The sequence below is a fragment of the Lissotriton vulgaris genome, chromosome 10 (assembly GCF_964263255.1).
Source record: "Lissotriton vulgaris chromosome 10, aLisVul1.2, whole genome shotgun sequence".
Lineage (NCBI taxonomy): Eukaryota > Metazoa > Chordata > Amphibia > Caudata > Salamandridae > Lissotriton > Lissotriton vulgaris.
Window position 1 is genome coordinate 568,659,927 of NC_141698.1, and position 24,368 is coordinate 568,684,294.

Below are 24,368 nucleotides of genomic sequence, written 5' to 3' on the forward strand. Positions count from 1 at the left end.
ATGAGGTTGACCTTTTGCACCTGCTCATTGCTTTTGCTTTTGCTGAAATCGTTTTTCGGTTTTTTTCGCGCTATTCGCGGGGCGCGGCGTCGTGCGAAACCGACCGCGGAAGCCGCCAATTCGTGCGAATGAGCATTTTATTTTTTGGCGGCTTGTTGTTTCGCGAGTTTTTTTGCAGTATTCGCGAGCCGCTTGCAGCGCAACACGCGAATTTACCCCAAGGTCGAGTACGGGCGTGGCCATTTTGTTTGCGTGACGTATTTCCGTTTCCGCCCGCTATGTATAATCTCGCGCAGTAAGCGCATTGCGAGTAGAGGTTCGCACGAGATCGCGCAAGAAATCTAGAGGTTCGCACGAGATCGCGAGGAAAATCTCGCGCGAACTTACTTTTGCGCTTTCGTGAACGGGCGCCGGCCATCTTGTTTTTCATTCATTTCCTGTGTCTGGGCATGGTGTTTAATCCTCTTGGTATCTTTGCCATCCTTTGCTTGTTTTCAGTTTTTTTTTTACGATTTTGCTTCTTATCTATCCCTCTCTTTTCCTAGCTGTATATTTTTGTCTTTTCTGCTATTTTTCTTTACTTTTAAACTACTTTTTTAAACTCTTTTCTTTTCTTCTTCCCTATCCTATTCTTTCTTAATTTTCTACTTCTTCCTACCTTACCTGCCCAGACCATGGTCAAGCCAGGCGCCGTGAAGCTGCCCAGGCACTTGAGGGCCGCAGCGGCGGCGGGGAGTAGTGCTGGACCCAGTGGCAGGACAGCATGCGGGAGATTGAGGGGGGAGCAGGTGACGCGACGGGAGATCTTCAGCCCGGAGGAAGTGGGCGCGCTGGTCTACTTCGTCCAGCGCCGCCTGCCCAGGACCATCGCGGGAGGCGGCAGGATCGCGGCCGGCGGCTACAACATGCGGGAGCGCCGGAAGCGGTGGGAGAAGGTGTGCTGGGCCATATCCCACCTCTACGGGGTCCAGCGCACCTACAGCCAGGTCACCCATCGCTGGACGGACCTCCTGGACCGCGAGCGCGACCTGCTGGACCAGCTCGGCTTGGAGATCCCCGGGCTTGGTGAGTAGTAGTAGCCATTTAATCACTCACTACTATGATGTTTTCTCCTGCTCTGTGTTGTTGTATTGCAAATATTTGTTTTTTACATGGAGCAAGCCAATAATGCGCTGATGACGATTACATTGTAGTTAAATTATATTTCAAAATCTTCTGTGCATTTCAGGTGCACTGCTCTCCTTCTCAGTGGCGTTGCTACTATGCCTATTTGTTTTCTATTTCGTGGTCTCATTGGCCTGAGTAACTATTATGTATGAGTGTACTTTACAGAACTGCGTAATGCTAGACACTAGGGGGCAGATTACATTTACAAGCCCCTTGCGCCACGTTTACATTGCCTTGCGTGACGCAACAGCGGCGTAAACGTGCCGCATCCCTGCGAGTCATTTACAGCATGACGCATCTAGGGAGATGCGTCACGTTATAAAGCCATGGGCCTGCACCACAATGGGTGCGTTCCTAGTACGCAGGGTGGGCGGTCCAGCGGCTGTGCGCCTCGCAAAATTGCCTGCGTGAAATGTACAAGATTTAACGCAGGCACTTCTGCGACGCTGCTACGTCAATTCAATTCCTTATGTCTGCTCGAAGCAGGCGAAAGGACTGACACAGCATGTTAAGTATTGGGTGGCCCTGAGCATTACTGGAGTTGCATTGCGTTGGCGACGTGACTCCAGCGATGCGCCGCTCTTACGTGACGAGATGCCTCACGCAAGTGCCTACCCTTGCGCCAGGGCGCGCCGCATTGTAAATGAGGCACATCTGCCGTGTCGCAAGGGTAGTTTTGCGTGACGCATTTCATCTGGCGCATCTCTGGAGATGCGCCAGAACGCGTAAGTAAGTATGCCCCTAAGGGGCAGAATTGCAATTACCGTCGCATCCCTGCAAAGTAGCAGGGATGCGCCATTAATTGTGCGGCCCGCTACCACCACCAAACATGGTGCGCCGTATTTGCAATGCGGCGCACCATGGGCCCAAAACGTCACCGAAGCTTTACTGCTGGAGTTGCGTCGCAACGATGGCGCAGCTCCATCAATGCTCTGGGGTACCCTATCTCCCCAATGCTGGGTCAAGCCGTACGTCTGCTTCAAGCAGGTGCAGGGTTTGTGTGACGCATCATTGTCCTAAAGGTGACTGATTGATATTTTGTAGATTTCCCTCAGCCACTATTAGGATGTGTTCCAGCGCAGGAATGCCCTCCCTTGCGCAGGAACGCCCCCTGATGGCGCAGGGCTTTATAACGGGATGCATCTCCCAAATGCGTCACGTTGTTATAATATTATACGCCGCACCATGGCGCCCTTTTTTGTTTAGCTGCTGCGTCACAAAAGTCACGCAAGAACGGCGCAAAAGAGCCGCAAGGGCTTAAATCTGCCCCTTCCTTTGTAACCCTGACAATAAGAAAAATAGTGGCGGTGGATTGATAGTTTGACTATTTAAATGACTGGTAATGTAGCAGGCAACTGTTAGTGTTGTCACTGATCTGACTGAAATCACAATGGAGTTTGTCTGTCACTTTGCGTCTTGCCTGCGGACTGCTGCCTGCCAGTCCTAGGTGAACGTTTCAGTACTTTGTTTAGTGAGTTACGTGACTTTCGAAGTCACAGGTCCGCAAATAAATGAAAAGTAACCATAATCAATATAATTTCGCAGAAATATTTTGTTATTGTTCTTTTGAAATGTTTGATTTGGTTGACATTGACAAGCAACAATCATCCATGTTTTCTGTTCTTTCTTTCATGTTGTACGTCAGCTCCCCCCAGGGGCGAGAGGAGGACACAGGAGCAGCAGGCGGCGGATGCTGTTCATCAACAGGGCCAGGATCGGGCAGGCGAGGGCTCCTCTGCTGGCCCCAGTAAGTTTTCATTTTAGACTAGTACCTATTTTTCCTAGCGTTCCTCATTTGACTTTTTTCAAAATTGTCTTTGCTCTTCTTGTAGACTGTATCTAAATTCTTATCCTGCCTCTACTATGACTCCCTGTGGTATTACTAGATTATTCTTATTAGTCTGTCTGTGTAGCTAACTAAGATTGCACGGTTGGCGAAACTCCCATGATTCTAGTCAGCAATAGCTCGATCAACTTAGTGCAGTCCTCTGGGATTGTCCATAATGTCTTTTGAAGTGTTCTATCTGGACTCATGCTTGCAAAAATTGCAAAACCTTTCGCTCAGTCACTCTAGTCTGGACCAAAAAACACAGATTGTATTTAAGTTTAAAAGCTTTATTAAAAGTAAACACATTTATTAAAATGAAGTCATAATAAAACTAAACGTTTAACTGATAATGGAAAAGTGGTTAGTGCTGACGATTAATTGAAGACATTTCTTGTGGTCGAGCCGAGCTCTCACCTGGTTTCAACTTGATCTTGTTGTTAGAAGTCCATCTTCTGTCTGTGTGGAGAAAAATGGTGCGTGTTAAAAAAACAGCCTTCATCAGTTGTGCCAAAAAGTGCAGCAAGACAACCTTCCCTGGAAAAAGGGACATTTTTTTTAACTTTAACGTAGACAGTCACAAATTACATTGTTTTCACATGTCTTCATTCCTAGACCAAATACTAGTGACTAGTGAGTGCTTTATTCTAACATTCTTAAATGTACTTTGTAGGTGGAACATCTGGTGGCGAGGCCAGTGTGGAGGTGGTGGTGCTCGACACGGAGGCGGAGGGCGATTCTTCAGGGGAGGAGGCGGCGGCGGCAGCTGTGAGAGTTGAGACGGTGGTGGTGGCGGCCAGAGGTAAGCTCTTATATATTCCTTACTTATTGAGATTGAAGACTAGCTGGGAAGGCAAGAATATGAGATGCATGGCTGGGTGAATGATGAAGCAATGATGGGTGGAAGGACAACAGCCTGGGTGGGTGACACAGAAACTGTATGTGTCCATATACCTGGATCATGCTACTATCTGACTCTTAGATAGCATATGTGTATCTAGAGCAGGGGTACTCCTAGTACGGCCCGCGGGCCGGTGGTGGCCCGGCAAGCCTTCCTTGGCGGTGCGCAGACCTTGCAGACAATCACTGCTCCCCCGGCCCCCACAGAGCAGAGGCTTTTTTGTATTTCACCTGTTAGCGCCCCTGCATCTCCACTCTGACAATCACTGCTCCCCCGGCCCCCACAGAGCAGAGTGGAGATGCAAGGCCACAAAGAGGTGAAATAGAACAAAGCCTCTGCTCTGTGGGGCCGGGCAAGCAGTGATTGTCAGGGTGGAGAAGCAGGGGCGCTAAAACAAACAAAGCCTCAATAATATGTTAATGGTCTTTTAAAGACCTGTTAAGTACTTTGGTGTTGTTGTCTGTGTGTGCGCGTTGAGGAAGCGGTCTCAACCCGGGCTGAAGGCTGACACAGATAGACACACACACAGTGAGATGACAGAGGGGGAGGGAGAGGGAGGGCAGGAGGGAGAGAGAGATGGAGGGAGGGCAGGAGGGAGAGCAGGAGGGAGAGAGATGTATGTAAATGCTGGGTCTGGTGGCTCAGTGGATGAGGGCATCTGCTGCAGGGACCTGTGTGCAACCTCATGGTCACAAGTTATCGTTTTGCTTTAGCCCCGCCCCCTCTGACTCCGCCCCCACCAGTGCGGCCCTCGGCCCCAAACTACACTGTAAATGTAGCCCCTGAGAGAAAGTTTGTGAGTACCCATGATCTAGAGAGAGTAGACGGTCAGTGGATGAACTAAGTGTAACTTTGAAGAGCATGTAACACTGCACCCGCACGTCCGTTCCAGTGTAGGAAAGGCAAGGAAAAGAACTTTTAATTTTGTCCAAATACTACCATAAATAGTAGCAGTAGTTTGTATTGCAAGCACTGCATAGATCCGGTTATTATGGTGGCCACTCCCTACCTCTCTTAATAAGTTTAGTAGTACTCAGTCATTCATGTGTGGATGTATCACTGGTCACTCAATAAAAAGCAAAGCACCTAAAGTCATCCCATATATAAGCAAAAACATCCCATGTGAAGTGATAGATAATCAGATTATTTATCTTCTTCAATTTTCCATTTCTAGTACTCATTTCCACTGTAGGGTGAAAGTTAAATTAATTAAGCAGTAGCCCTTGAGTTGTAACAGAGTATTCTCAGTGCCACCCGTAATAGAAAAGTAAGAGCTTCACCACCTGCATGTACTGGACGGGTGCAGTAACGCAACGGCAACGCAAGTCTAGGTCACTCCTCATGGCGTGCGTCTCTTTTTCTCGGGTGCAAGTTTACCGCGCTGGCATTATGCCGGCTTGCAGAAAATAACGTACCAATTTTCCAAAACAAGAGATAAGAAGAAGAATAAGACTGGTGTACTTTCATAGTCGACTCCAATGGAAGTCCACAGTGCTCGTAGAATTTGTTCCTTAAACTCCCACTAATGTTAGAGCAAGGATGAAGAAGTGTGAGGTTAGATAGATACTGGCCTCAATAGTTATGTAATGCGCTTGCAAGTTGCTAGTTGTACTGCAGCAAAAATTTCTGCTGAATGATTGAGTTAATGTTAAAGAGCATTGGTTACAGACTATGTCTTTCTTTCTTCATATAGGTTCTCCTTCCAAACGAACAAGGAGGAAGGAGCTGGCTAGAGCGGCCCGGCAACGGAGGATCGAGGCCACTGTTGCGGAATATCGGCGGCTGGTGGCCCTGGAGGACGTGGAAAGTGTGCAGTCGACAACTACAACAACGTCGTCTGCATCGGCCTCCGTGGCCCCACGGGCTGCCACCCAGCACAGTGGTCCACCCAGACTGAGCCGGGCTGCCAAAGGCAAACGCCACCGCCGAGCAGCAAGGCCAACAGCTGCCTCTCACAGGCATTGCACCTGCAAGGCAGTGAAGGCACGCCTGCACCGCACTACCCTGATGGTGTCCCGCCTTCAGCAGGAGCTCGCCTTGCTCCGCGAGGAGCATGATGCCCTGGCCCAAAAAGTTAACAGCATCCACCCATAGTGTCCCTTGCCCCTTTTTTAGAGACTTTTGGGGGGTGGGAATTGGGAGTTGGGTTTTTGGGGACTTTTGAAGGACAATCGTTGGGGTTAGGGAGGGTCTTGCGGGAGATTATTTTGTTAGGGATATAAATATACTTTTTCAAACTTTATCTGAGCATACCTGTTTTTTACTGCTTGCCTGGTGGGTGGGGGTTTAACGTTGACTGTTTTCCTGAAAGTTTAGTTCCATTTTCTTCCTTTAAGTGTAAATGCCCAAATGTTTTCAACACTAAGTGCCTCTCACAGACTAAGTGAAGTGAATCCAAGAGTCCTAGGACTTTAGTAGTACTACCTTCAGTCTCTCGTCTCTCGTACTAATACTCCATTATACCCCCAAACCACCAAACGCTTATCTTACCTGTAATTTGTGTTTGAAAGTAGGGCTAGATCCAGGGCTGGCTCCACGGGAAACACCGAATAACGTTGGCAATCTTGGTCGGATAAAATTTCCTCATAGCGGTGGTACTAGTGGTGTGACACAGTGGCAGTTGCATGCCTATGAAAAAAAAGAAAATGAAATCTGGTTTGTCCTCCTGAGCAATTCAACGGTACAACTGAGAATATAGCAGGTGACAGAAGTACAGTAGAGCAGTGCCACATTGTAGCCTAACAAATGGTAAAGTATAACTACTAATTCGGTTGAAGTTCTTTCACATTAGCAATGGTTCTTTGTCAAGCAGAGTAAGAATATATCCTCGGATTTCTTCACCAGCCTGTTGCTATCACCTTATCCTCCCCACCCAGCAAGTGTGTGGATTTATTGCTGTAATAATAATGTAGTCACACATCAATCAAAACCACACAGCCCGGGGGAAGAGGGTTAGGGTTTGAAAAATGGATGGGTACGGGGGTTTTTGGGAAAGGTTTTGGGAGACAAGAAAAAATAGCACAGCATAGACAAACTATTGTGAACATAAACAAATCTTTGGGTACAAACCTATCCATCAATCTTTGAAAGTGCATGCACTACTGCATGCATGTCAGTGAAAAGTAAGTAGTACATTCGACAACTGTGGAAAGAAAGAATGCGGCAGTACAGGGCCTGTGTGGAATTATTGATAACGATATTCAACATAAGGTCTCTGTAGCCAGATACCCGAGAGCCTTGCTGGTCACTATAAATCCATTCACAACAACACTCAATGGGGTTGGTCTGGAAGGTGTCAGGTTTACTCCCCGTGATCCAGTCGATGCAAATATGGTTCCACCTCCAAATGTCACCAACACCCAGAAGTGTAAACACAGGGTGTTCGAGCCATTAGGCGGGGGAGAAAAATAACAAACTAAAATAAAAAATGTGGGATGGGTAAAGGTAGGGTCAGCAGGGAAAGGATACCTGTAACAGAAGACAAGACAGGCATCAGTGAAGTGCTGTCCTAACATACAAGGGTACTCTCATATAGTCTCACTAAATAACCAAGGAAGTAGACAAGTACCTGAGCACCAAGAAAACATGACCTTGGATAGGAAATACTATAGCCCTTCTGCCACAATCTGTGAGGAAGGCCTAAGAAACACATAAACATATAGTTAACGAACACACTCCTGTCGCACCAAACACACTCGCGTTATACTAAGACATCAAACCCACTACTCACAACATACCACAAACTTGGTAGAGGACTCAATGTACAAAGGGAGGTTCCAAATAGTCAAAGCAAAGATGTATGGTCCAACAAAAAGGAAGAGGGAAACGGTAGTGTGTAGGAAGCAAGAACTACAACACTGCGCTCTCTAAGTAATGACCCAGTAGAGAATCTTTGGTGAAGGTCAAACAGAAAAACGTAGTTGCGACCACCACTGAATTCTGCCAACAACACACCCCACGGTGCACTACACAAAGAGAACTGGGGTAGCCTGTAGTTACCTCACTACATGCCCAGTTATGGAGGTCCTTTGAAATACACAGTTATACAACGGAGACGCGTAGTTGTCCTTACTACCGCGCTCCGTTTTAATAGTACAAAAACGATCCCCGATGTGAACGCTAACACGTGGTATAGACCGCCACTGTGCTCCGCCACACACAATTCAACCAAACAGGAATTCATCAAAGGTAGAATTCTGTTAGAAAACAGTCACAGAACCTCCCTTAACAATCCGTTCAGGCAGTAATCAGCTGACCGCACCGGCGGCCGAAGAGTTTAGAGCGGCTTTACCTGAAGACGCGTGAAGTCCGTCTACCGCCAAGGACAGAACACGGAAGCGCTCCCCACTGAGCCTCAGGGGGGGGGGGGAACCGGGGAAGGTGATAGTCCACAGGAGACACGATAGAAAAGCATGCAGAGCGTCCGCTCTCATGCCGGTGCAGAACAGAAACCAGAATAACGCGCAACAGGAAGCGCGTCTGTTCCCCAGATAAACTTCCTGCAAGTCTCCCGCCTACTCATGGGAAATGTAGTTTCATAGTACGGTAGGCGCTTAGGGGCTGCGTAACCTGACAGAAGGTATAGTAGATAGAAAAGGAGAAATTGCTTTTTTTCTAGGTGTCCCCTCACTCACCAGGGTTGCCCCTTGGTGACATGCTTCATCATTGGGGCCATCCCAGTCCTCTACGGCCTGGGGCGTGCTGCGACTTGCGAATTACGTAGGAGCACTTACAAATGACTATGTGTGGTGCAGATGTGATAGTGGAGTGGACTAAGTGATGTGTTAAGGGATCAATTTAAAAGCCTAGAGAGAGCCAAGAAATGCAGTCACAGTCAGAGAAAAAGGCAAGGGATACTGTATCTATGTGGTTGTAGTGGTCCTGTTGGAAGTGGTAAGTAAGTTGCCTGCAGAAAAAAAATCCTCCTATTAGCGGCACTCCTCCATTGCAGCCGACGCTTCGTCCATCGATGTTGGTCACCAGAAGACACCCTGTAAAAAAAAGCACAGCATAGACAAACAATTGAACATAAACAATTCTTTGGGTACAAACCTATCCATCTATCTTTGAAAGTGCATGCACTACTGCATGCATGTCAGTGAAAAGTAAGTAGTACATTCGACAACTGTGGAAGAAAGAATGCAACAGTAAAGGGCCTATGTGTAAATTATTGATAACGATATTCAACATAAGGTCTCTGTAGCCAGATACCTGAGAGCCTTGCTGGTCACTATAAATCCATTCACAACAACACTCAGTGGGGTTGGTCTGGAAGGTATAGTAGATAGAAAAGGAGAAATTGCTTTTTTTCTAGGTGTCCCCTCACTCACCAGGGTTGCCCCTTGGTGACATGCTTCATCATTGGGGCCATCCCAGTCCTCTACGGCCTGGGGCGTGCTGCGACTTGCGAATTACGTAGGAGCACTTACAAATGACTATGTGTGGTGCAGATGTGATAGTGGAGTGGACTAAGTGATGTGTTAAGGGATCAATGTAGAAGCCGAGAGAGAGCCAAGAAATGCAGTCACAGTCAGAGAAAAAGGCAAGGGATACTGTATCTATGTGGTTGTAGTGGTCCTGTTGGAAGTGGTAAGTAAGTTGCCTGCAGAAAAAAAATCCTCCTATTAGCGGCACTCCTCCATTGCAGCCGACGCCTCGTCCATCGATGTTGGTCACCAGAAGACACCCTGTCCACTGCCTGCCTGATGCTGAATTGTGGCTCGCTACTGTGAAGCCTGACTCCATCCTTTTTTCCCCATTGCAGAGACTGAAACCCGGCCTGTAATTATTCAACGAAAAACAGGAAGTGATATAATATTACAACACCACTGATAAATAAATATAAGGTATGTAGGCTGTGGAGTGCAAAAAGTCACAATTTGATTTTCCTAGTAGACAGTACAATATTTTTGAAAGTGCGTACTCTGAGTCACCTTTTGAAGGATAAATAAGTATGGGCAAATTAATGTAGCGGATCTTGCCCCTCAAGCTAGGTGTACTGTAAACTGTGTTTTAGAACAAAATTAGATCTTCCTAGCAGTGCTCCCACCCAGACCCTTACTAAAGCCAGTCGCAAAAATGTAGAAGACCCCCAATCAAATCTCAAAAAACGAGGCCTAGCAGAAAACTGGTGACAAAACTTACTTTGGAAGTAAAAGTAGGCCGAAGTACCCCCTTCCTAATTACCCATTACCCACCGTGGATTGCATTCAAACCACTTGCAAGCAACCAAGCAAAAGTAGCCATAGCCAGCATCGCTCCAAGACTCGAAATCCCCCCCACTCAAACACATGCAATAGAAATACTGCTAACCCTAACGAACCCTAAGTTAAGAATAGTGGCAAAGGCTTTCTTTAACTATGCCAAATCCCCCCTTTCCCACCATGGATTTTCTTCAAATGACTTGCAACCAAAATTACACATTCTCACGAGTGCTCTAAGACCCCAGAACTCAGTTGGAAAAATCTAGAACACCCCGAAACACATGCAATCCTGCTGCTAGGGCTAACCCTAACGAACCCTAAGTTACAAAAAGTGCCAAAACTAAAGGCTTTTCCGTGCGGATTTTGTCCCAACCACTTCTACCCGGTATTACACCTTCCCAGGAATGCCCCAAGACCCGTCACAACCCACCCGCCAAGAAGCATAACACCCCCAAACAGGCCAAAAGCAAAATCTCATACTTGCAATATTTCTGGGCCTTCGGTCCAAACGCGCTGCGTAGCTAGGCCATAAGTAGGGGTTGGCACGACGGATTTCCTGAAAAGCAAATGCAATCAAGATTAGAGTGTCCCAGCAGTGCTCCCAGACCACGAAACTCACCCACAAACACCAGGAAGCCCCCCAAACAGGCCCCCGAAAACGCTACATAGAGCAAAATGTCAGAAATAGCCCCAAAAAAAATCGGCCTGGATTTTGTCCCAACCACTTCTACCCGGTATTAGACCTTCCCAGGAATGCCCCAAGACCCGGCAACCCACCCGCCAAGAAGCATAACACCCCCAAACAGGCCAAAAGCAAAATCTCATACTTGCAATATTTCTGGGCCTTCGGTCCAAACGCGCTGCGTAGCTAGGCCATAAGTCGGGGTTGGCACGATGGATTTCCTGAAAAGCAAATGCAATCAAGATTAGAGTGTCCCAGCAATGCTCCCAGACCACGAAACTCACCCACAAACAGACGGAACCCCCCCTAAGAGCACCTCAAAGGCAAGCAAGTCATCAAAAACACAAAAATAATTCCGCCTGGGATTTGGTCCAAAACACTTTTATCCGGTATTAGAGCTTCCCAGCAATGGCCCCAGAGCCGTCAACCCAGGAGAAAACGAGTAGAAGACCCCCAAACAGCCAAAGAGCAAAAGTACAAAAATGGGGACAGTCAATTTTTCACAAATTTCCCAAATCATTCAGCGCGCGCTCTGCAGCTAGGCCCTAAGTCCCCTCTGCCACCATGGATTTGCTTCAAACCTCTTGCAAAGTAAAGTATATATAGCCAGCAGTGCTCCCAGACCACGAAACTCACCCACAAACACCAGGAAGCCCCCCAAACAGGCCCCCGAAAACGCTACATAGAGCAAAATGTCAGAAATAGCCCAAAAAAAAATCGGCCTGGATTTTGTCCCAACCACTTCTACCCGGTATTAGACCTTCCCAGGAATGCCCCAAGACCCGGCAACCCACCCGCCAAGAAGCATAACACCCCCAAACAGGCCAAAAGCAAAATCTCATACTTGCAATATTTCTGGGCCTTCGGTCCAAACGCGCTGCGTAGCTAGGCCATAAGTCGGGGTTGGCACGACGGATTTCCTGAAAAGCAAATGCAATCAAGATTAGAGTGTCCCAGCAATGCTCCCAGACCACGAAACTCACCCACAAACAGACGGAACCCCCCCTAAGAGCACCTCAAAGGCAAGCAAGTCATCAAAAACACAAAAATAATTCCGCCTGGGATTTGGTCCAAAACACTTTTATCCGGTATTAGAGCTTCCCAGCAATGGCCCCAGAGCCGTCAACCCAGGAGAAAACGAGCAGAAGACCCCCAAACAGCCAAAGAGCAAAAGTACAAAAATGGGGACTTAGTCAATTTTTCACAAATTTCCCAAATCATTCAGCGCGCGCTCTGCAGCTAGGCCCTAAGTCCCCTCTGCCACCATGGATTTGCTTCAAACCTCTTGCAAAGTAAAGTATATATAGCCAGCAGTGCTCCCAGACCACGAAACTCACCCACAAAACACCAGGAAGCCCCCCAAACAGGCCCCCGAAAACGCTACATAGAGCAAAATGTCAGAAATAGCCCAAAAAAAAATCGGCCTGGATTTTGTCCCAACCACTTCTACCCGGTATTAGACCTTCCCAGGAATGCCCCAAGACCCGGCAACCCACCCGCCAAGAAGCATAACACCCCCAAACAGGCCAAAAGCAAAATCTCATACTTGCAATATTTCTGGGCCTTCGGTCCAAACGCGCTGCGTAGCTAGGCCATAAGTCGGGGTTGGCACGACGGATTTCCTGAAAAGCAAATGCAATCAAGATTAGAGTGTCCCAGCAATGCTCCCAGACCACGAAACTCACCCACAAACAGACGGAACCCCCCCTAAGAGCACCTCAAAGGCAAGCAAGTCATCAAAAACACAAAAATAATTCCGCCTGGGATTTGGTCCAAAACACTTTTATCCGGTATTAGAGCTTCCCAGCAATGGCCCCAGAGCCGTCAACCCAGGAGAAAACGAGTAGAAGACCCCCAAACAGCCAAAGAGCAAAAGTACAAAAATGGGGACAGTCAATTTTTCACAAATTTCCCAAATCATTCAGCGCGCGCTCTGCAGCTAGGCCCTAAGTCCCCTCTGCCACCATGGATTTGCTTCAAACCTCTTGCAAAGTAAAGTATATATAGCCAGCAGTGCTCCCAGACCACGAAACTCACCCACAAACACCAGGAAGCCCCCCAAACAGGCCCCCGAAAACGCTACATAGAGCAAAATGTCAGAAATAGCCCAAAAAAAAATCGGCCTGGATTTTGTCCCAACCACTTCTACCCGGTATTAGACCTTCCCAGGAATGCCCCAAGACCCGGCAACCCACCCGCCAAGAAGCATAACACCCCCAAACAGGCCAAAAGCAAAATCTCATACTTGCAATATTTCTGGGCCTTCGGTCCAAACGTGCTGCGTAGCTGGGCCATAAGTCGGGGTTGGCACGACGGATTTCCTGAAAAGCAAATGCAATCAAGATTAGAGTGTCCCAGCAGTGCTCCCAGACCACGAAACTCACCCACAAACACCAGGAAGCCCCCCAAACAGGCCCCCGAAAACGCTACATAGAGCAAAATGTCAGAAATAGCCCAAAAAAAAATCGGCCTGGATTTTGTCCCAACCACTTCTACCCGGTATTAGACCTTCCCAGGAATGCCCCAAGACCCGGCAACCCACCCGCCAAGAAGCATAACACCCCCAAACAGGCCAAAAGCAAAATCTCATACTTGCAATATTTCTGGGCCTTCGGTCCAAACGCGCTGCGTAGCTAGGCCATAAGTCGGGGTTGGCACGACGGATTTCCTGAAAAGCAAATGCAATCAAGATTAGAGTGTCCCAGCAATGCTCCCAGACCACGAAACTCACCCACAAACAGACGGAACCCCCCCTAAGAGCACCTCAAAGGCAAGCAAGTCATCAAAAACACAAAATTTTTTCCGCCTCGGATTTGGTCCAAACCACTTTTAGTGCTTCCCAGCAATGGCCCCAGACCCGTCAACTCACCTGCAAAGAGGTAGAACAACACCCCCACAAGTGCTGAGTCTTTCTTCATTGGGCGTAAACCAGCCCTCTGCTTTGATGGAAATAGGAGTCTGGAGGAGGAGGATAGAGGAGCATGTTCTTCTGAACTTGTGAACCTGAGGAATGCAGACTGCGGCACCTTCAAATAAATTAGCAAACAAGTGAAGACAGTTCTGCTGATGGGCTTGTTTTTGTGATTATCTGATTAAAGTTTGAATTATATTAACTGTGCACAACAAAGAAAGACAGACACACAGGAATAAAAGTGAATAAGGATGAAAAAGAAAGTTATTGATTCGTTGTCTCATTTTCAGGGCTCGAAGTCGGTATCACGGTCCAGGAATAAGAATAAGGCTTCGTCATCATACTCTGCGAATTCAGCCAGGGTGAGGTCAGTGTCACCTGACAGAGTAGAAATTCCCTCATCTATGTTGCTGGCCACCTCCTCTTCATCCGGCACGCTCTCTCGTACTCTGAAATCTGGTGGTATGAGGTGCTGATTCATCTTGATCATTGTTAACCTCTCCACATTTTTGGGCGAGAGGCGGCTCCGTTTGGGAGTTACAATCCCACCAGCCGCACTGAAAACCCGTTCAGAAGACACACTTGCGAGTGGGCAAGACAAGTAGTTTAAAGCCAGGTTGGTGAGCTGTGGCCACAATTCTTTTTTCCCATGCCAATACGCCAATGGGTCAGAATTAACATAGACCTCTGTGGAGTCATTCAGATAGTCCTTCACCATCGACTCAAGGTCCTCCTCCAAGGTTCCTCCACTTTGCTTAGCTCTTGCTGTGCCTCTGACCTTTTGAGAACCAAACCCACGCAGAGCTAGCCAATCCTCTTCAGCCTCCAATGTTTCTGTTGTCTTTCGTGCAGATGATCCGGTTGCCGGTGTCTTTAACGGCTGAGAGGTCACTTGTGCCACAGCCACAGGTGCAGAAGTGGATTGTTTTGACTGGGGATGGCCTGCTGATGTACTGCCATTTCCTTCAATTTCCAGCCGTTCTGTTTCAAACTTCTTGGCTGACAAGGCTAGCCAACGTTTGTACTTTGTAACATCTTCATCACCAAAAGGAAAGAATGCTCTGCCTGCCAGCGCCTTTTTGTAGCGTGGATCCAGAATAGTAGCACAAATGTAATGCTGTTCTGAGTGGATCTTTTTAAGACGTTCATCACCTTGTAGGAGCTCTAATAATTGCTCAGCCAGAAGCAAAGAGTCTTGCTTTTTGTCATCTTTTCCAAACACAGAACACACCTCCTTCAGTTGGTCCTCCAGCATGTACAACAATGGGATAGCTTTTCCCAAATTAGAGTCCTCCTTGCTGACTGCACGCGTGAAGACCTCAAAAGGACGAAGCATGCGTGTTAGGCTTTCAACTATGTTCCATTGCGGCCCACCCATCCTCAGCTCCTCTATACCCTCTTTGAAGAAATATTGATCGTGTTCCGTATACTGCTCATACAGACGCTCAAGCATGTAGAAGGTTGAGTTCCAACGTGTTACCACCTCCTTGATGAGTGCTTTCACTGGCATTTGACATTGATATAGCATGCTCCTCAGCTGCTTCCGGGCCTTAAAAGAATGCCTGAAATGCTTGCAAATTTTTCGGCAGGTCTCCAATACACTGTACGCTGCACTGCGTTTATTACCCAAGAATTTTTGGACAACCAGGTTTATACAGTGCGCCAAACACGGCACTCTGAAATAGTAACCGTCCCTCATGGCCTTAACTATATTGGCGCCATTGTCCGTGGAAACATAACCAACCTTGCGTTTTAGTGGGGACAGACAGTTAAGGACCTTTGTGTTAAAGACATCCAAAATGTTTTCTGCTGTGTGACGTTTCTCCAAACCAAACATGGCTAGTGTTGCATGTTTCCGAGCACCTTTAAAAACAATGTTAGTGTCAACACCTGAGTTTAGCTTTGCTTTAGCCCCTGAAAAAGAGACCCAGTGTGCAGTGATGCACATGTAATCAGCGCCTGCGCCACTGGTCCACATGTCTGTTGTCAGATGTATAGTGTGAACAGCACTCTTCTGCAAAGCTGCCCCAATCACCTTCAGAACATCTTCATGTAGTGCTGGAACCGCAACTCGGGCAAAATAGAACCGGCTAGGAACCTTCCATTTAGGGCAGAGCGCTGTCACTAATTCTAGAAAACCAACCCCTTCTACAAAAGAAAAAGGGAGAAGGTCCAGAGCTAGCATTTTAGCCAGCTTAGTGTTATACAGACGGGTCATTGGGTGGTTGCGTTCATATTGCGCTTCTGTAAACAACATCTTTTTAATGTTGCCCTGGACCAATGATTTACGGGATGATGATGATCTCTTCGACCCAGTTACGCTCGCTGATGAACTTTTCCGCATTGATGTCTCACTCTCTCCCACACTCTTAGTGTGGCTCCCATGGGGTGTGCTGCTGACATGGGAACTGGGTGTAAGTGAAGTGTTTGAATCGTCTTCTTCTACCTCCTCGTCATCAGCAGATGACAAATCAACGTTTTCATTACGTGCAATTCCGGCTTTCTTGACCGCCTCTAGGTGCGGAAACCATTGGACAGCGTGCCTTCTCTCAAGATGACCTCTCTGGCCTCCGGTACCATAGTTAGAACCAAGCTTACCACGACTAAATCGAAGCTTACAAAGGCTACAAATGGCTACGTTTTCCTTTTTTGGGCAAACACTAAAGAAGTCCCAAACTGGAGACTGGAAATGTCTTCGGGGGCCGGAGGAGGCGGCGATACTGGTGGTGGTGGTCCTGCTGCTAATGACAGATGAAGTGGAGGATGTGGATTGCCGAACTTCAGTACGTTTTGCACTTTCACCACCACGAATTGAGGTCGAGGACGAGGTGGGTACCTTCTTGCGAAGAAATATGGAAGCGGTAGGTTTTGGTGTACTACTTAACTCCAAATCTAATGATTCCATTTCCATTGCCTCCTCGCCGACATCATCATCACGCTCAGCAGCTTCTCGGGATAGGGTCAAAATGTCTCTTTGCTGCATGCCCGGTGGGGCTGCAGTGACCTTTGTGATGACTGGCTCGTCGTCATCGTGAGAGGCTTCATCACCAGCAGTATCTGTCACTTCTTGGTGAGCCTCATCACACTCCATAGGTTTGAGTTTTTGGACGACCTTCCTTTTACGCTTAGGTACCGGTGTCAGATCATGGTGTGCCTCACTGTCAGACCGCAGTTGTGGTTCCCAAGACAGATCACTTGCATCAGAACGAGGTGGGCTTGAAGAAGATGTAGACACCCCCCTTGATCTTTTCCTTGCTAGGGATGTGGAAGACAATGAATGATCATCAGGAGGAGTGGCTTCCAATGATACCTCGGCTTCATTGTCGATTTCCAAATGTGCCCCTACTTCGGGAGGAACAACTATTGTGGGCACTTGTGAACCTCCATGCACCTTTGCTTGCGCATCTCCTTTTGCTGCCTCTCCTTCCACATGTACTTGGGCGTGTACTTGCACATGGTGTTGTTGTTGCGGCTGTGGTTGTTCAACACTTGTCAGATGAGTTACAACAACCTGTGTTGATTCAGGGACATTGCTGCTACTTTCTTGCGATGAGCCAACATCACTGGTCGATGGTGATTGGAGAAGTACACTGACTGCCTCTGAAGCACTCAAGGGCTTTGACTTAAGTTGGCGTGGTGGTGGAGGCACTGAACCCAATGGAGCAGGGGTGCTGCTCCCAGCTTGGTCCCCAGCAGATCCTGCTGCTGCAGGCGTACTTTTTTTTTTGCTCCCAAAAAAAGTGGCGGGTGGCACACCAGCCTCCTTGGTAACTTGCTTCTTCTGCTCCTTACTAGCAACTTTCTTGCTAGAGGAGCTACGGAGAACTTTCTTTGGGGGCGGGGCCATCTTCTTCAGAGCAGGTCAGACAGCAGGCCGCAGTTGCACGAATTGTAGAGTTGTCTGAGGCCAGACGTGACGTCGCGTGACGTTATGCTGCACACACACACCGCTGCAGGACTTCTTCCTGGCACTGGTGGTTCTCTTGAGTCTTGTGCACCTAAAAAAAATGGAAGACAGAGGAACATCAGTTCAGTTATAGAGCACAAAAAAATCGAAAAACACTGCAAAATCAGCACAATCCCAATCCATCCATGCCCTCCATAATGTTTAAATTCAAGACAACCCACAGAAAGACTAGGCCCATGCAAGAACCACTACCCCTGGGCATAAATAAAGGTTGAAAAGTAGGCAAAATGGTTGGAGGCCTAACAACAAAGCCTGCATTTAAAATGGCCACTTGCCTGCCAGCACATGGCCAGTGCCTGTAGCTGCACTCAAAATGGCCACCAGCCACATGGCATGTCCCTCCCCATGAACACCCCCAAAAATCGAAAAACACTGCAAAATCAGCACAATCCCATTCAATCCATGGCCTCCATGATGTTTAAATTCAAGACAACCCACAGAAATACTAGGCCCATGCAAGACTCACTACCCCTGGGCATAAATAAAGGTTGAAAAGTAGGCAAAATGGTTGGAGGCCTAACAACAAAGCCTGCATTCAAAATGGCCACTTGCCTGCCAGCACATGGCCAGTGCCTGTAGCTGCACTCAAAATGGCCACCAGCCACATGGCATGTCCCTCCCCATGAACACCCCCAAAAATCGAAAAACACTGCAAAATCAGCACAATCCCATTCCATCCATGGCCTCCATGATGTTTAAATTCAAGACAGCCCACAGAAAGACTAGGCCCATGCTAGACTCAAATACCCCTGGTGAAAAGGCCACAAGTACAGGCCCAAAAAACGAAAATCACTGAAAAATCTGCACAATCCCATTCCATCCATGGCCTCCATGATGTTTAAATTCAAGACAACCCACAGAAAGACTAGGCCCATGCAAGACTCACTACCCCTGGGCATAAATAAAGGTTGAAAAGTAGGCAAAATGGTTGGAGGCCTAACAACAAAGCCTGCATTCAAAATGGCCACTTGCCTGCCAGCACATGGCCAGTGCCTGTAGCTGCACTCAAAATGGCCACCAGCCACATGGCATGTCCCTCCCCATGAACACCCCCAAAAATCGAAAAACACTGCAAAATCAGCACAATCCCATTCAATCCATGGCCTCCATGATGTTTAAATTCAAGACAACCCACAGAAATACTAGGCCCATGCAAGACTCACTACCCCTAGGCATAAATAAAGGTTGAAAAGTAGGCAAAATGGTTGGAGGCCTAACAACAAAGCCTGCATTCAAAATGGCCACTTGCCTGCCAGCACATGGCCAGTGCCTGTAGCTGCACTCAAAATGGCCACCAGCCACATGGCATGTCCCTCCCCATGAACACCCCCAAAAATCGAAAAACACTGCAAAATCAGCACAATCCCATTCCATCCATGGCCTCCATGATGTTTAAATTCAAGACAGCCCACAGAAAGACTAGGCCCATGCTAGACTCAAATACCCCTGGTGAAAAGGCCACAAGTACAGGCCCAAAAAACGAAAATCACTGAAAAATCTGCACAATCCCATTCCATCCATGGCCTCCATGATGTTTAAATTCAAGACAGCCCACAGAAAGACTAGGCCCATGCAAGACTCACTGCCCCTGGGCATAAATAAAGGTTGAAAAGTAGGCAAAATGGTTGGAGGCCTAACAACAAAGCCTGCATTCAAAATGGCCACTTGCCTGCCAGCACATGGCCAGTGCCTGTAGCTGCACTCAAAATGGCCACCAGCCACATGGCATGTCCCTCCCCATGAACACCCCCAAAAATCGAAAAACACTGCAAAATCAGCACAATCCCATTCAATCCATGCCCTCCATGATGTTTAAATTCAAGACACCCCACAGAAAGACTAGGCCCATGCACCACTCACTACCCCTGGTCAAGGCCCCAACAACAGGTCAAAAATCGAAAAACACAGAAAAATCAGCACAATCCCATTCCATCTATGCCCTCCATGATGTTTAAGTTCAAGACAGCCCACAGAAAGACTAGGCCCATGCACCACTCACTACCCCTGGTCAAGGCCCCAACAACAGGTCAAAAATCGAAAAACACAGAAAAATCAGCACAATCCCAATTCATCTATGGCCTCCATGATGTTTAAGTTCAAGACAACCCACAGAAAGACTCAGTCCACCCACCACTGAGTACCCCTGGGCAAAAGGCCCCAAAACAGCCCAAAAATCGAAAATTCCAAAATTTTAGTTGCAGCAACTGTAATGCCCCAAACAAACTTACTTGTAAAATTTTTAATCCAACAGTGATCCAAAGAAAGTCAAAAAGGCCTCAAATCCAAAGATCCAGCAGCATCCACAAAAAGTAATCCTTCCAGCTCCACATCCAAATGAAAAGTGACCAGGAGATGGACAAAGCACTGGGAGGAGCCTGCTGAACAGGAACAGGAAGTTGAAGACTGTGGGGCACTTCCTTCCTCCCACCCCCCTGCCCCCCTCCCCAAAATGGACTCCTCGCTAAAAAAGTGCAGGCAAATGTCAAACTAAGGAGTTATTCACATAAAAATCATCATTTCTAGAAGGATTATGCTGCTTGCTGGTGGATTTCTTGTGCAGAATTGCAAATTTATATTTTCGCTCGCCGCATCTCCAATCTCGCAATTGCGAAGTACCGCGAGACGTGATCTCGCCGTACTCGCGTTGACAAACTATCGCTGGCAAGCCGCGATGACGTAATCGCGCTCGCCAATTCCCGCGGGATCACACAGCAAGATCCAAAATGGCGCAGCACTCGCAAACTATCGAAAATAACAACTCGGCAAACGATGATAAACGCCGCGCGCCGCAAAAATTGTATCACCAACGCCGCGCGCCGCCAAAAAAATCCGCTGCGTGCGAATTTGCGGATTTTGCGGGAAATCCGCAAATCTCGCGGATTGCGGATTTCCCGAAAATCCGCAAAATCCGCGAGCGTAACGGATTTTCCGCCCATGCTTAGTCCCATCCCAATCAGGGGGCAGATGAACATAAGCTGTATGTCCACAAATAAAATAAGAATGGCATGAGGCTTTGAAAGTAGTCTTTCCTTTGTCACTAAATTCGACCACAGTATTACAATCACTGTGTCCTAGATGTACTGAACCATTCTTTCTGACGCATAATTCACCTTTTACTGGTAAAACTGAAATAGACGGCAAGTCCGAATTAGTCTCAGACTGCACATTCAGGATCATGAGGTTAAGTGTAAAATTACCTAGTCCATACACTTCATTTTCTAGATCGGTCCCTGTCCTTTGGGGAAGACCTTCTTGGTCTGGGAAACATATTTTATTCATGACTGTATTCAGGTTCCCCCATATCCAATTACCTTGGAAAACCTTGGACTTACTATCTAGGGAAGACATTAAAGCAAACCATGCACCACATGAACCATTATGTGTGAACGGGTAAGGAAAGAGAGGCAGAGCTCCCTTGTATTTCTGATAGGGTGGGAGTTGGCCACATACCCAACAATTAGTGGCATTGCTGGTCTGGTGAGTATGATGTAACATACGAATGAATGTATTGTTGCGCATTGCTAATCGATAGGAAAGTTCATGGGGAGGCAGGTCGCTGAAAGTGTGTTCTGCAGTGTCATTAGAGGAAGCATGTACATGTGAATCAAGAGGGAAAAAGACATGTAACATTAAACTTATGCATATTATCGTAAGACTCAGAAGAAACATGGAAAATAAGGCGATTATGCATCCGCTGTGCAAAACTTTACAGTGCTTTTTTCTTTTCTCGTTACGCCTATCTCTCTGACTACTTGGGTCTATCTTGTTCATGTCAGAAACCTGTCTAACCGCTTCACCCAGGGGGGGACTTAAACAATTAAACGCTGTCTGACTTACTAGACCTCAGCTTTAAACGATACTCCTCTTGGGGAGTTTTCTCTAGCAGGGGGAGTTTAGAGTCAATGTCCGGGAGGGGGCAGTCCTTAATCACAGTATCTGGACACAGTCCATGAATCTTCTTTATGTGCCTGGAGTGCACCCACCCCTTCCTGCCTTCCAGCTTGACCGCAGTCCTCGTCGTCATCAAAACCAACTTAGGCTGTCTCCACCTCGGCTCCAGCGGACTTTTCCTATCGAAATTTCTCACAAGGACGTGCTCGCCGGGGACCACTTCATGCGGTTTCACTTGGGTGTTGTCTGGGAAGGCAGCGGCGACCTGTGAATGACAAGATTGTAGTGCAGACATCAAGGAGGCCAAGTAATCTGTCAGCATAGTACTATCAACATCTGTGATTTTCTCTGGCATAGGCGTACCCCACATATTGGGAGGCCGCCCAAAAATTATTTCATAAGGAGACAATCCTGTCCTAGAATGGGCTACCATACGCATATAGAAGAGTGCAACTGGCAATGCTACGATCCAATCTACACCTTTCACTGCACATATTTTGGCTAATCGGGTTTTCAGGGTCTGATTGTGTCTCTCGACTAAACCAGCTGCTTCGGGATGTCGTACGCAGTGAAACTTCCACTGGTAACCTAACAGGAGTGAAACCTGCTTCATGAGCTCGGACGAGAATGGCTGTCCATTATCTGAGTACACGACACAGGGCAAGCCGTATCGCGGGAAAAATTCACGAACCAACTGCTTGGCAGAGGTCGCGGCAGTGTAATCTGGGACTGGATATGCTTCCGTCCATCGGGAAAGGGCACATACAACTACGAGGACATATTTAAATCCTCTACATCTGTCCATCTGGATATAATCCATCTGGAGGACTTCAAAAGGAAGATCGGGAGGGTGGAAACCACCTTGTTCCACGGGAACACCTTTGCCTGGATTGAACTGACAACAGATCATGCAAGTACGCACTTTCTGTTTTGCTGCTGCTCCTAAATGTTTATTGAACCAGAGGTTTTGAATGCTGTCTAACATAGCTTTTTCTCCTAAGTGTGCTGGACTATGTGCTGTATTAATGATTACTTGAACCATAGAGTCGGGGAGGAACCATGTGGCTCTTCCCTTCGTCATCCATCCCTGATCTGTGTGGATCCCTCCTTGTTCAGTCCATTTCTTTATTTCATCGGGAGTAGCATGTGTCTGTATGTCGAGTACGTCTAGAATGGGATCCTTCACTGTCATACAATGTGTCTGTGATATTACGTCAGTCATTGTCATGTCCGTTGGGATGTCTGTCTGAGCTGTGAGTTTGGCTGTTCGGTCTGCCAGGTCATTACCCTGGGAAATAGTGTTGGTGACTTTAGTATGTGCTTTGCATTTCATAACGGCTATGGCTGTAGGCAAGTGTATTGCTTCTAACAGAGCTTGAATAAGGGGACCATGTTGGATCTTGGTCCCGTGAGAAGTTAAAAAACCTCTTTCTTCCCAAAGAACTCCGAAGTCGTGAACGACAATGCATACTGTGAATCTGTGTATATGTTTACTTTCTTGTTCTTGGCTAGTATACAGGCTTGGGTCAGAGCGATGAGCTCTGCTGCTTGGGCGGACAGTGTGTCAATGCGATGTGTTTCTAAGACTTCAGTTTCAGTGGTCACCGCATAGGCGGCCACTAACTCTCCTGTACTTGTTCTCATACATGAACCATCCACGTAAAGTGTCAGGTCGGGATCGGGTAATGCAATGTCTGTCAAGTCTTGTCTGGGCTTCGTTACTGTATTGATGACTTCTACGCAGTCATGTGGTGTCGGGTCAATCGTGCTCGAGGGTAACAATGTGGCAGGATTTAGTATGTTGCAGCGTCTGATTTCTATGTGTGGCTGAAACAATGTCAATTCGTATCCAGTCAGTCTTGCTATGGGCAGATGCTGAGTCTGGGTTCGGTTCAAAAGAACTTCCACGGAATGTGGAACTTGTACTGTCAGGGGATGTCCTAATACTATTGAATCGCTTTGTCTGATTGCTAGAGCTGTCGCTGCAACTGATTTTAGGCACGCAGGCAGAGCCTGGGCTACTGGATCCAATGTACTCGAAAAATAAGCACAAGGCTTATGGTGTCCTGCTTGATCTTGTGTGAGAACAGATAATGCTGTGCCATCGCGTTCTGTAACAAAAAGTGTAAAAGGCTTGCTGTAACATGGTGTCGCTAAAACAGGTGCTTGACATAAGGCTTTCTTTAACTCGTCAAAAGCTTGTGTGTGTTCCTGAGTCCAAGGGAGGACAGTCGTAGTCGCTGCCTCCTGTGTTGTCAACTGTATAAGTGGTTTAGCTAGAAATGCATACTGGGGAATCCATTGTCTGCAGTACGAGGTGAGGCCAATGAAGGCCCGTACCTCCTTTTGTGTCTTGGGTTGTGGCAGATGTGCAATAAACTGGATACGTTCAGGTGTCAGTTGTCTCCCCCATTTGGACAGCAAGTGCCCAAGGTATACCACTTGCTGGGCACAGAATTGTAGCTTCGAAGGGGACACTTTATGCCCCTTTTCGGCCAAGAAGCATAGGACAGTCAGTGACGCGTGCTCGCAATCACGTTCGGTCCGTGCAGTTATCAATAAGTCATCTACATATTGGAGCAGAGCAGTGTCAGCAGGCATGTGAATACTGTCTAGTTGTCTTTTCAAGGCTTGACTGTAAATACTGGGACTTTCCGTGAACCCTTGAGGTGCACGTGCAAATTTAAAACTTCGGCCATTTAATGAGAATCCAAACAAAAATTGGCTTTCCGGATGAATGGGGACACTAAAGAAGGCGTTCTTAAGATCAATTACAGTAAAGAACGCAGCTTCGGAATCAATGGCAGTCAACAAAGAGGAT